General features: G+C 37.2%; 1 long non-coding RNA gene across 2 annotated transcripts in view; it reads left to right on the top strand.

Moving 5' to 3' along the window:
- Window positions 1-14003, top strand: part of LOC129621496 (uncharacterized) — a 136379-nt gene that overhangs the window by 48639 nt on the left and 73737 nt on the right. Inside the window, exon 4 of one of the 2 annotated variants that reach the window (XR_008699397.1) lies at window positions 5728-6606. The exons of the other annotated variant lie outside the window; for it this stretch is intronic. This is a non-coding gene — a long non-coding RNA (uncharacterized LOC129621496). Of the gene's footprint in view, window positions 1-5727; window positions 6607-14003 lie in introns of those variants that run through there. 2 annotated transcript variants of the gene reach the window in all.

The following is a 14003-nucleotide window of genomic DNA, read 5'->3' as shown; positions in this document are numbered from 1 at the left end:
AAAAAAAAAAACAAATGATAGAAATAAACCAACCAGTGATTTGCATATTAGAATTATCAAATATAAACACTAAAATAATTATGATTGGAATTTTTGACAAAACAAAAAGATGGAGAATTTCATTAAACTGGAATATGTGAAAAAAATTAAAGGGAAATTTTCAAACTAAAAATAATTAAGAATTTTAAAAATGGATTTAAAAACATATTAGACACACCAGAAAAGAGGATTAGTGAACTGAAAAAAAGGTCAGTAGAAAGTGTCCAAAATAAAGTCCAAAGAAGGAAAAAATATTTTAAAAATTTTTGAAGAGATAAGAGATATGTGGAATCGGATGTAAAGATTTAACATACATGTAATTGGAGGAGAGGCTGTGGAAGACGCAATACTTGAAAAGTTACTGAATGAGAATTTTCTAAAACTATCAAAAGATATCAAGTCATAAATTCAGGAAGGTCTGCAAATCTCAGGATATAGAAAGGAAATCAGGATGAAATGAAAACAGGATGAAATCAAAGAGAACCATGTCTAGGCACATCATAGTAAAATTGCAACAAAGGCAAAAGAGAAAAATCTCTTAAAAGGCAAGGAAAAAACACACTACCTTCAAAGAGGCAGCAAGACTGACAGCCGAACTCTTATAGAAGCAACAGAAACCATGAAACAATTGATTTACATCTTTGAAATAATGTAAGGAAATAAATGTGAATTTAGAATTCTGTACCTAATGAGCATATTCATCAAAAATGAAGGCAAAATAAATACTTTTTCAGACAAAAGCTTAGCATTCATCATCATTTGTCCTTCACTAAAATACTAAAGAATTTTTTACAGAAGGAAAATGATCCTTGAAAGAGGTTTAATAATGCAGAAAGGAATAATGAACAACAGAAAAAATAACTACAGTGTAAATATAAATACATATTAATTAAAACAATAATACTAATGTTTGTGGGTTTAAAAATATATATTGTATTGAAACACACAATACCAAAAGCACAAGGAGAGTTAAATGGTGTTAAGCTATTATAAACCCTTGAGGCATGCTGAGCAAAATAAATCAGACAGAGAAAGGCAAATACTAAATGATTTCACTTACATATGGAATCTAAAAAAATGTATTTACAGGGCAGCAGTGGAGAAACAGACATAGAGAATAGACTTATTGACATGGGGAGAGGGGGGAGAGGGTGAGATGTATGGAAAGAGTAACATGGAAACTTACATTACCATGTGTAAAATAGATAACCAATAGGAATTTGCTGTATGTCTCAGGAAACTGAGGCTTCCCTGGTGGCTCAGATGGTAAAGCGTCTGCCTACAATGCAGGAGACCTGGGTTCGATCCCTGAGTTGGGAAGACCCTCTGGAGAATGAAATGGCAACCCACTCCACTACTCTTGCCTGGAAAATCCCATGGATGGAGGAGCGTGGTAGTACAACCCATGGGGTCACAAAGAGTCGGACATGACTGAGTGACTTCACTTTCGCTTTCTGGAAACTGAAATGGGGCTCTGTATCAACCTAGAGGGGTAGGATGGGGAGGGAGTTTCAAAAGTGAGTGGATATATGTATGCCTATGGCTCATTCATGTTGAGGTTTGACAGAAAACAACAAAATTCTGTGAAACAATTATGCTTCAATTAAAAAATATATTTGAAAAATTTTTTTAAGTTTTGAGGGTTAAAAAAAAAAACTGAACTCATAAAACAGAACAGATTGATAGTTGCCAGAAGCAAAGAGTTCAGGGATGGGGGAAATTTGTGAAACTGGTCGAAAGGTACAAACTTCCCAGTTATAAGATAAACAATTCCAGTGACATAATATACAACATGATAAATATAGATATCAATACTGTACTGTATATTTGAACATTACTAAGGGAATAGACCTTAAAAATTCTCATCAATTGAGAAAAATTGTAATTATATGAAGCAAAGGGTATTATAATTAAACGTATAATAATTGAGATCCAAAATAAGAGTGTTGCCAACTAATAAGGAAAGAAATTGAATAATTATAAATACTTTACTATGTAGTATTACTAGACATAAAGTAAAATTTCTATACTCAACAATTCTAGAGATAAAGATTTCAAAATAGTGAATATATGTATATGGATAACTGATTCACTCTGCTGTACACCTGAAGCTAACACAACATTGTAAATCAGCTATGCTCCAATAAAATTTTTTTAAAGATTTCATTTTGACAAATTTAAAAGGAAGATTAATACTTCTAAATATTTCAGTATTAAATGTTAGAGATAATTACTATATTATATTAATAGCAATAGAGGGACATTTCATTTTAATAAAATAAAGGGAAGATATATAACCTAAATTTACATCCAACTAGTAAAATAGCCTTATTTTTAAGATTAACAGAATTAAATGGAGAAATAAATGATTCCACAGTCATGCATAGAATAACTACAGAATGTTCAGTATTTTCAAATACACATGGAAAATTTGCCAAAATGACTGTATGCTGAAAAATAAAATAGTTTCCAATAAACAATAAAGAATCGAAGTCATAAAGTTAATTTTCCTGACCACCATGGAAACAAACTAGTAATATACAGATTATTCCCAAAAGAACTAGAAAAAAAATTTTAAGAAGGACATTTAACAATATGTAGGCAAGAACTTGTTGAATAGCATTGAGAAAATGTACAAAACCTTGGCTCAGTCACCATTTTTCATTGGAAACTTTTCTGGATTTCTGTGTATGCTTTAATGAATGCATTTGTTAAGCTGGATTCTCCCGTCCTCTCAAGGACTGAGTTTTCTCCTGCACTGCAGAAAGAGAAAGCTCTTCTGACTTTCACTGCAAGTCTCCCTATTTCTTTGACTTCTTTGAAAACCTAGAAGGTTTTGTAAATTTTTAGTGTACATTTGCATGTAAAAGTAAAGAAAAAAATTCAACTGGACATTGGAAACATGTTTAATCCAGGCCGTGTTCAGTAGCAATTCAGCCCTGACCTTTTGGATAATCAGGCTGAACAAACAAACTGAAAGGAGTGGTGTGACAAATAAGATGTTCTATGAACAGATGAGCTGGTTAATGAACAAATTTAAAGTAACTATGACTGGGAAGCCTCTTTTCATGGCTCTTGCCCTTTCTGACTTAGTGAATGACAATACACAATTAGAATGCAGTGCTCTTGAATGAAAAGTCAATGAGTCAAAAACCAAATTTGATTGGATTTTGACCGACTGGACCAAAGGTGGATGGGTAGTCATCATCTTAGTGCTTCCACAGTGTCTCCATCCTTCCCTTTCTGGCCAATTCATCTTCTGTAGTAGATTGGTCATCAGGCTAAATAAAAATGTACACTTTTACTCCTATAAATTAATGGGAGTTACTCATTCACAAAGTTCAGAAAGCTTAGCATTCCTTCATGTGGACAGGGTTATCAACTCCATATGGTTGCATTCTCTTGTGCTTCATGGCTTTCTGTCTCTTCTCTTGTGTTTCCCCTGCCTAGAACCCCCTTCTTCACTTATCAGCCAAATGAGATCCAATAGGACTTCCTCTCTGAGACTCATGGTCCTTTCTGACAAAAATGAATGGCTATCTTGCCCGTGCTTTACTGTTGTTGTTTTTTTTTAAGCATGTCAGTTATAGCAGTTTTGTCCAGATGTGTTATTTATCTCTTTAAATATTTTCTTTCCCTTATATGATACCATGAACTCCACAAAATTAGGGTCCATGTTTCATTTTTTAATAGTAATATTGCGCTCTTACTATGAGCCAGGCTCATAGCATAAGCCTCACAGCAACCTTATTATAGTTATTTGTCATGCTCACTTTAAAGAAAAAGTCAGAGAGGTGAGGCAACTTGCCTGAAATCAACAACAATTTAAGTGACAGAGCAAAGAGTGAACCTCAGTTTGTCTGAATCGAGAGCCTGATTCTTATCCACATTCTTCATCTTACCAGTTTCACCTTTGAGAAAGTTCTCTGGTGCTTAATAAAGGTTTGACATTAAGGGCAAGATTCTTCCACAACTATGTAAGTGCCCCAAAGAACATGTTTGTAATAGTATGCAGGTAGAACTGATGAATGCAGAAACTATGTATCTAATAGAAATTTCTTTCTATATATGTTTAAGCCAATAAGTAAATGAGCAGATTCTCTGAATTCCAAGGATGCATTTTATTAAAGAAAGCAGAGGAACAAGTGTACTGAAACCTCAAAGGAGTGTTTGCTTACAGAGATGTTCGGGAAGAGTGACAATGCCAAGCACACAGCCACAAAGGAAGGGCCACAAAACTTCCCTCCTGAAACAGCAGACTATGAGTGAGAAGTCCGGTTGATTTAATACTGTTCTTCTCTACAAGAAAACACTTTGAGTAGGGACCAGCCTTAAGCTTCCGTAAGAAGTCACCACTTTTCTCTTCTCCAAAGTCACTTAATCAGGATAAAGTAGGTCCATGAATTCTTCAGAAATGCACAGAGAGGCGGTGCCTTAGCAGCTCAGAAACATACATCTCCCTTTAGTCTAATCATTACCTGATTGACTGCTGGGAGTTCGTGTTGTCACTGGAGACAGCAACTGGTACTCTGAGTCAATTCTCGATTCGGGCAATAGTCTCATTTGATGAGTTTTATATCTCCTTTGTGTCATTAGTTGTTTTGTTTTCTATTCTTGGAGGTCTTGCCAGTGACAGTATTGCACTGAGATACAGATATAGTGCCACTTTCCTGTGGAAAAGTGAAAGTCACTCAGTTGTGTCCAACTATTTGCAACCCCATGGACTATACAGTCCATGGAATTCTCCAGGCCAGAATACTGGAATGGGTAGCTTTTCCCTCCTCCAGGGAATGTTCCCAACCCAGGGATCAAAGCCAGGTCTCCTGCATTGCAGGCAGATTCTTTACCAGCTGAGCCACAAGGGAAGCCCATTTCCTGTAGAAGGAGGAACCAAAGCAAGTGTCAACAGCTCCTGTCAAGAAAGAGGTCAGAGTAATTGGCAGGGCTGTCTCAGATCAGTGACTTAATCCCCTCCTAGGAAGGGTGGGAATAATGAAAACAGATTTTTATGATGTTTAGATGACTATGGAGACTCACTTTAAGCCTGCACTGAGAGAGACAAATGTTGCTCTTAGAGCCTGGGAAATCATATGCAGAGGAAATTTGAGGACATTACTTTCCAGTTCTTCATTTTCCTCCTTGCCTTGCCATTTTTTTCTTCTTTCAGCCAAATATTGGGGCATTGGCTGCATTGCTCTTAAAATACACAATTCTTCTTCCTGCAATACAACCCCTGGTAAGAGAGCGAGAGAACTGATGCAGATACATACTGCTGGGTTAAAGGACAAAGAGTAGGAAAAGTAGGAGTCCTTCCCTTCACTTTTTTATTTTACTCTTTTTTCTGTGCACATTTTATCTCTGATTCAATAATCAAGTTCTCAGATACAGGCTTGGACCCCCACCCCCACCCCACCCCCATTAATTAATTAGTTTCCTGACCTCAGAGGCTGTGTTCTTCAGCTCATCAAGGACCGTGGTGTTCTCTTGCTATCTGATACTCACCATGTGTAAGCAATATTATAAAGACTCAGGGCTTTAGTCGAACCTGGGATAGTGATTATCGGGACATGTATTAACAATACAGTGGGAGGCTACTGGGTTGAGTGCTGCTTTAAGGCCAAGGAGGTGGCTGGGTCCCAGCAGCAGGTACATTTGACTTCATCCTGCCTTTAGTCTTACCCCAATCAGCATGTTATCTCAACTCTGAAGGCCCCCAGTGATGACTGCTCCTCAGTCTCCAATGGACAAGAATTGAAGAAAAATTACCTTGAGGATATCTTCCACTCTTTTACGAAGTTACCAGAGTTATTAAGTGCCCAGGGTCTGTCTGTCGGTCAGTTCTTTGGCTAAGGCTGCCTTCAAACTCTGATTCATCCTCTGCCTACCCATCCCCTGCCCCACCCTCATCACCCATCATATTTTGAAAGTTTAATCCCTCTCTCTGCTCACTGGCAGGCCTCATTCCTCTTAAGCATGGTTCTCATTTCCTTATTTTTATAAGCTGGTGACTATCCAGTTTTCTCCTAGGCTGCAATGTGCAACACAAAAACAAGTCATTTAAAATCTGCTTCATTGGGTTCAGGACCAATCTGGATACCAACTGGATAGGTCCAGGAGTTGATAACAGATACCCATCCCAAACTTGGCAGGTCTGGTGGGGGAAACTGAAGGAAAAGATGTAGTTGGAAAAGAAAAGAACCATCTGTTTGGCTATACCAGTGTCCAGGGAATTCTATATCAAATATGTTTCTTCTACTGGCTTCAAACATTGTCACAGTACACTGCTTAGCAAAGGGAAATAATATGTCTTTATATGCTAGGGGTGTGGGTGGTAAAAGATAGAGGAAGAGTATGGCCTCTGATGTTTGGAGTTCTCAGATTGAAAGTATGGACAGCTCCACCATTATTATCTCTATATCCTCAGCAACATCCCCAACCTCTGTAAGCCTCAGTTTGTCTATCAGTGAATTGAGAATCGTATTAGAATCTTCATTATAGGGTTGTTACAAAGATGAAATGAAATAAAGCATTGCAAAACATGTAAAGTACTTAGCCCATGGCAAAGTATAATGAAGACTTCTGTTAATGTGAGATAAAATTATCTTTTCATTAACAATCCTAAAGGAAATTCATTGGAAGGACTGATGTTGAAACTCCAAAGCTTTGGCCACCTGATGTAAAGAGCTGACTCACTGGAAAAGACCCTGATGCTGGGAAAGATTGAGGGCAGGAGGAGAAGGGGGCAACAGAGGATGAGATGGTTGGATGGCATCACCAAGTCAATGGACATGAATTTGAGCAAACTCTGAGAGATAGTGAAGGACAGGAAAGCTTGGTGTGCTGCAGTCCATGGGGTCGCAAAGTGTCAGACACAACTTAGCGACTGAACAACAACAGCTTTCATGAACAAAGTTCACCTGAGTCACTTATACCTGTTTATGTGTCCAGATACAGGAAGCAGTATGTCGGCTCTGACACTGGTAACTCTGGGACTCTGAGGTTCTTTGTTCCAACTGCAGCCTGCTAAGGGTTGTTAAGGAATGGGTCAATGGCTACAGAGAAGATCTCTGAACCTAAAACAACACAAAGTGTATTTGAGGATTGACTCTCTGCCTAACCTCAAGAGGACATTGTCACTGCTTATCTGAAATTTGAATCTCCCTAGAATGGGCCAGATACAGCTTTTAGTCTGAGGTTAGTGTAATGAAGGTGTAGGGTGCAGGTAATGGCCACAGAAGATGTTCTATGCCACTACCCCATCACACACACACACACACACACCCACCCACCCACACATACACACACACCCCTAAATTCAGTATAAACCCAAAGACTCTTAGAGGGCATGTCATAGAGATAAATTTATCAAACTCTGTGGATTTGAATCTGAAACTTCATCTCATCCAAGAGCCTTCTTAGCGGCTTAGGAAGCCTCTCTATGCCTCATTTTTCTCTGTATAAAATAGGAATTATAATGGTTCATTTGGAAAGTGGTTTCAATTATATAATGCATGTAACATGCTTAGTGTGCTGGGTACAGCCTTTAGTATTAGCCACTGCTTTTTGTTTTTATTTTTTAAAAAGATATCAGAAGCCAAATCTGGAGCCCCAAGGCAAACATTATTTTGATCAAAGACAAAACAATCATATTTCATTCAGGGGTTTGTTTCAAAATATCTGCCAGATATTAGCAAAAGTAAAAAGCCAAATATTCAAAAAGACTGAAAGAAAATAAACCAAAATATCCAGTAACTTTCTATTAGTGATGGGATTGTGGTAAAATGTTGTTTGTTCTCTTTATACTTTTCCTAAATTCCAAATTTTGTGCAGTGGACACATATTACTCTTATAGTCAACAAAAATCACTGGCTTTTATGAATACTCATATATGCAATTATGACAGTATGTGGACTTTAACCTCTCTCCTTAATGTCCTCATTTGACCTTATCTTTGCCAGAACCTCTAGTTAAATATGGCATCTAATGACGGAAGAATTGTTAAAAGTGTAAATGAATGTGTGCTGTATGTGCGATGTTATTGATATTCAATTTTTTTGGCTCTGTTCCATTTTTGAAAAGTTAAAATACCAAAATGTAAAAATACCCTACTCTCAAGAACAATCAAATATTAGTATTTAGTCCTTTTGGCTTTAGATACATTGTTTATCTAACTAAAGTATTTGGAATATTACAAATAAAATTCAGGTTCCCTTTGTTTTCCTCTCCAGGTTCCATCCCCTATCTATTCTCCACGGGTGGGCATTATTATGAATTTTGTGGGTACCATTTCAGTCTACATTTTTGTATTTTAATTGCATATATATGCTCTATAAATAGTAGACAATATTGTTTTATATGTTTTGTGGTGTTTATAAATTTTTCCATAGCTTATTTTAACTCAAATTATATTTTCTAGACCAGTGCTGCCCAATAAAAATATAATTGAACCACATATTAATTTAAAATTTTCTAATAACCACACCTAAAAACAAAAAGAAGCAAAATTAAATTCAGTACATATTTTATTTAACTAAATATGTCCAAAATATTATTCTTCTAATATTAGCCATATTTCAAGTGCTTATTAGCTTTATGTAGCTAGTAGCTACCATAATGGAGAGCAAAATTCTAGATCTATTTATACTGATACATATGCACTTAATTGTTGTGGAGCATCTCAGTTGATATATCCATTCACTTATTGATGCACAATTAGGTTTATTTTCCTATGGCAAATAATGTTTCCTTGATTTTTTTCTGTGTCTCCTGTTGTACACATACCAGAGTTTCTCTTAGTGAATATCATGATTGAAATAACCCATTCATAACAGTGAGCGTCTAATTGTAAGACTGTTTCCAAATTGCTGTCCATAGTGGTTATATCAGTTTAAAATCTTCACAACAGAGGCAAGAGTGCTGAGAATACTTGATCCAATATCTTCCCTGACAGACTCCCACCTCTAAATCTTATTAATTTGGCAAGTTGTTTAATCTCTCTCTCTTTATCTATGAAATGAGACTAGTAAAAATACTACCTCATTGTTAGTAGTAGTAGATAAATTAATACATAAAAAGAAAGAACTTAGAACCATGCCTGGAAAATGTTAATTCCTCAAAAAATGTAAGCTATTGTTGTCATTATTTCATTTGTTTTCTCATAACTGCTCTATGGAGTAAGCAGGATAGTCACTCTTATTACCAAGATAAGAAATTGGAAAAACCCAATCCAGGTCTGGGATTCATTAAATGATATTTAATGAGATTAAATAGCTACAAAGGACCCTGACACAACTAAGTGACTAAACAACAACAAAGATTTAGAATATTTTCCTCTTACATCCTGATGTTCAGTAAGAATTTCAGTTCTGTCTGCCACCATTATCACCAACATTGTTAACACTACCACATAATCAATACCATCATCTTACCTACTATCCCACTGAGATCAAACCTGCGTCAACTGGAATAGGTGATACTACATTGGATATTATTGACTGTGCTTCCATAAGGCCTGTGGTGGTTTAATCACTAAGTCGTGTCCGACTCTTGAGACCCCATGGACTATAACCTGCCAGGCTCTTCTGTCCATGGGACTCTCCAGGCAACAAAACTGGAGTAGGTTGCCATTTCATTCTCCAGAGGATCTTCCCAACCCAGAAATCGAACCTGGGTCTCCTGCATTGCAGGCAGATTCTTTACTGACTGAGCTACAAGGGAAGATCCATAATGGGTAATGCCTAGTGAGAGTAAATTAGAGCCTGGTATTAGTAGAGATGTCTCAAGTCTAGGCAAGAAGGACAGATACTAGGAAGGGAGAGGTTTTCTTTTTTTCTACCTTATAGTCTTCTAAAATTTCTTCTTTATTTTCACTCATTGTGTGTGAATTTTTTTGTGGGTTTGTTTTTTTGTTTTTGTTTTTTTGTACATCCAGGGGCTTTTCTGATTGGCAACTAGACCTTGAATTATACAGGGTTGGGTATCTGGATTATGTTATGTTCTTCTAAACAGTAAGTCTTATTTTAGAAGGCAGTTAGTTACTTTGGCTTGACTCAGACTCAGAACTCTGTCTTCCTTGTGGTAGATAGCAAATGACCTCCCACTCAATTTATTCAGCTCTCAGCTACTCTATATTTCAAGGCCTCTTTAGGTCTTCCCTGGCCATGTATAGTTTAGCGGTCATCCACAGTTTTTGGCAGATTTTGTATGTATATGTTCAAGGATTTCACCTTGTGCAGTTCCCTCCCTTCCAGGATAATTCCTCTAAGTTTCTGCTTTGCCAGCCCCAAACTGCATCTGATAGCTCAGATTAGTAAGACGGTGGCTTTCTGCTGCTGTATAGCTGTGTAGGCAGTAGCCTGAAAACCTTCAAATCACACTCATGGAAATTCTTCTTTCCTGTAGTTTTGATTTTGGTCACTCTCCAGTTCATATGTGTGTGTGTGTGTGTGTGTAGTCCAGATTTTGCAATTATCATCTAAGGAACAGTTCAATCCACCGAGAGTCTCCACTATTTCTGAAACTGCAACACCCTGTTAAGTATCTTTTAATTTAAAATGATTCTACCTTCCCCCATGCTATTTACCCACGGTAGAAATTGAATCTGAGTTGTAAGTACATTAAAGCATTTATAGTATTTTCTCTTCTTCTGAAAATGTTTTATTCTTTCCTTAATAAAAATTTTTAAATGGAAAGATTACTTCAGCAATGATGCTGCTTACTTCCTATTACTTGACAAAAGGAGCATGATGTTTTGTTGTTCTACTTTTAATGATATTAAGACTGATCACTGCACTTGGTTGGAGATTTTCAACCAGCCCAGGCAGAAATCAGTACCTCAAGGGGGAGTTGAAAGTAGAATGTCTCTCAGTGGGCTGAGTCATTGAAAATGCACAATTGTGGAGCAAAAGAAAAGAAAATAAATTTTGATTTGACATATTATTTTCTGGCTTTTTCTGAGAAACCTGTGAACTCAGGTCAAGTTAGAACAGAAATAAAATGATGTAATTACTAGGAAAGACCCCAGAGAGCCCTTATATAGAAGAATTGTCAGCAACATTATGGAATACTTAGAATCACTAGAGTTTCATAACAGGAACGGCCTTATTGGACCCCATATTCAGTGCCAAGAATTTCCTACAGGATATGGTTTTACTTTCCTGTGCTGCCTATTCTTTCCTTACTGGTAGGATGACATCAATAATCCCAAAGGTCCCATAGAGCTCTAATAGTCTGTGATTTATAATCACCATCCCTTCCCAACTGAGGCCATATCTTGAGTTAATAGCTGAACTAAACCAAAGCATGGATCTAGTCTTTTCTATCCAGTACTCTTTCCACAAAGGAAAAGCTAACATTTATTGAGCATGCTGAATATTGTACATGCCACATATAATTTAATCCTTACTTAGCCTATCATAAGGCAGGTAGTAACTCCCTTTTTAAAATTATGAAATTAAGGCACAGAAAGCTAAACACTTTAACAAATGCACCTCCAAAGCATATCTTTAAATTTTTAAAAAAATTTTACATTGGAGTATCATTGATTAACAACAGTGAATTAGTTTATGGTATACAGAAAGATATTCAGGTATACATATATGTGTGTATATATTTTTCAAATTCTTTCTCATTTAGATTATTACAGAATATTGAGCAGAGTTCTTTCTGCTATACAGTAAGTCCTCCTTGTTTATTTATCTTAAATATCTGTGTATGTGTCAATATCAAACTCTCAGTCTATCCCTCCCCCTACCTTTCCCTCCTAGTAATCATAAGTTCATTCTCTGTGAGTCTGTTCCTGTTTTGTAAGTAAATTCATTTGCATCATTAGTTCTAGACTCCACATATAAGCAATATGATCTGATATTTGTCTTTCTCTGACTTCTCTGATTATGGATGGAGGTTCATGACGTTGTATAGGACACAGGGATTAAGATCATCCTCAAGGAAAAAAAATGCAAAAAAGCAAAATGGATGTTTGAGGAGGCCTTACAAATAGCTGTGAAAAGAAGAGAGGCAAAAAGCAAAGGAAAAAAGGAAAGATATACACATTTGAATGCAGAATTCCAAAGAATATGAAGGAGAGATAAGAAAGCCTTTCTCAGTGATCAGTGCAAAGAAATAGAGGAAAACAATAGAATGGGATTGACTAGAGATCTCTTCAAAAAAAAATTAGAGATACCAAGAGAGCATTTCATGTAAAGATGGGCTCAATAAAAGACAGAAATGGTATGGACCTAACAGAAGCAGAAGATATTAAGAAGAGGTGGCAAGAATACACAGAAGAACTGTACAAAAAAGATCTTCACTACCCAGATAATCATAATGGTGTGATCACTCACCTAGAGCCAGACATCCTGGAATGGGAAGTCAAGAAGGCCTTAGGAAGCATCACTACGAACAAAGCTAGTGAAGGTGATGGAATTCCAGTTGAGCTATTTCAAATCCTGAAAGATGATGCTGTGAAAGTGCTGCATTCAATATGCCAGCAAATTTGGAAAACTCAGCAGTGGCCACAGGACTGGAAAAGGTCAGTTTTCATTCCAATACCAAAGAAAGGCAATGCCAAGAATGCTCAAACTACCACACAATTGCACTCATCTCACATGCTAGTAAAGTAATGCTCAAAATTCTCCAAGCCAGGCTTCAGCAATACGTGAACTGTGAACTTCCAGATGTTCAAGCTGGATTTAGAAAAGGCAGAGGAACCAGAGATCAAATTGCCACCATCTACTGGATCATAGAAAAAGCAAGAGAGTTACAGAAAAACATCTATTACTACTTTATTGACTATGCCAAAGCCTTGGACTGTGTGGACCACAACAAACTGTGGAAAATTCTGAAAGAGATGGGAATACCAGACCACCTTACCTGTCTCTTGAGAAACCTGTATGCAGGTCAGGAAGCAACAGTTAGAACTAGACATGGAACAACAGACTGGTTCCAAATGGGAAAAGGAGTATGTCAAGGCTGTTAATTGTCACCCTGCTTATTTAACTTATATGCAGAGTACATCATGAGAAACACTGGGATGGATGAAACAAGCTGGAATCAACATTGCCAGGAGAAATATCAATAATCTCAGATATGCAGATGACACCACCCTTATGGCAGAAAGTGAAGAGGAACTAAAGAGCCTCTTGATGAAAGTGAAAGTGGAGAGTGAATAAGTTGGCTTAAAGCTAAACATTCAGAAAACCAAGATCATGGCATCTGGTCCCATCACTTCATGGCAAATAGATGGAGAAACAGTGGAAACAGTGGCTGACTTTATTTTTGGGGGCTCCAAAATTACTGCAGATGGTGACTGCAGCCATGAAATTAAAAGACACTTATCCCTTGGGAGAAAAGTTTTGACCAACCTAGACAGCATATTAAAAAGCAGAGACATTACTTTGCCAACAAAGGTCCATCTAGTCAAAGCTATGGTTTTTCCAGTACTCGTGTATAGATGTGAGAGTTGGACTATAAAGAAAGCTGAGCACCTAAGGTTTGATGCTTTTGAACTGTAGTATTGGAGAAGACTCTTGAGAGTCCCTTGGACTGCAAGGAGATCCAACCAGTCCATCCTAAAGGAAATCAGTCCTGAATATTCATTGGAAGGACTGATGTTGAAGCTGAAACTCCAGTACTTTGGCCACCTGATGCTAAGAGCTGACTCATTTGATAAGACCCTGATGCTGGGAAAGATTGAAGGCAGGAGGAGAAGGGGACGACAGAGGATGAGATGGTTGGATGGGATCACTGATTCAATGCACATGAGTTTGGGTAAACTCCGGGAATTGGTGATGGACAGGGAGGCCCAGCGTGCTGCGGTCCATGGGGTCGCAAACAGTCAGACATGACTGAGTGACTGAACTGAACTGACTTATTTCATGTAGTATGATAATATCCAGATCCATCCATGTTGCTGCAAATGGCATTGTTTCATTCTTCTTAATGACCCAGTAATATTCCATTGCATA

The sequence above is a fragment of the Bubalus kerabau genome, chromosome 10, assembly GCF_029407905.1.
Source record: "Bubalus kerabau isolate K-KA32 ecotype Philippines breed swamp buffalo chromosome 10, PCC_UOA_SB_1v2, whole genome shotgun sequence".
NCBI classification, from domain to species: Eukaryota; Metazoa; Chordata; class Mammalia; order Artiodactyla; family Bovidae; genus Bubalus; species Bubalus kerabau.
Note: the sequence above shows the minus strand (reverse complement) of the source record. Positions and strands in the feature narration are given on the sequence as shown.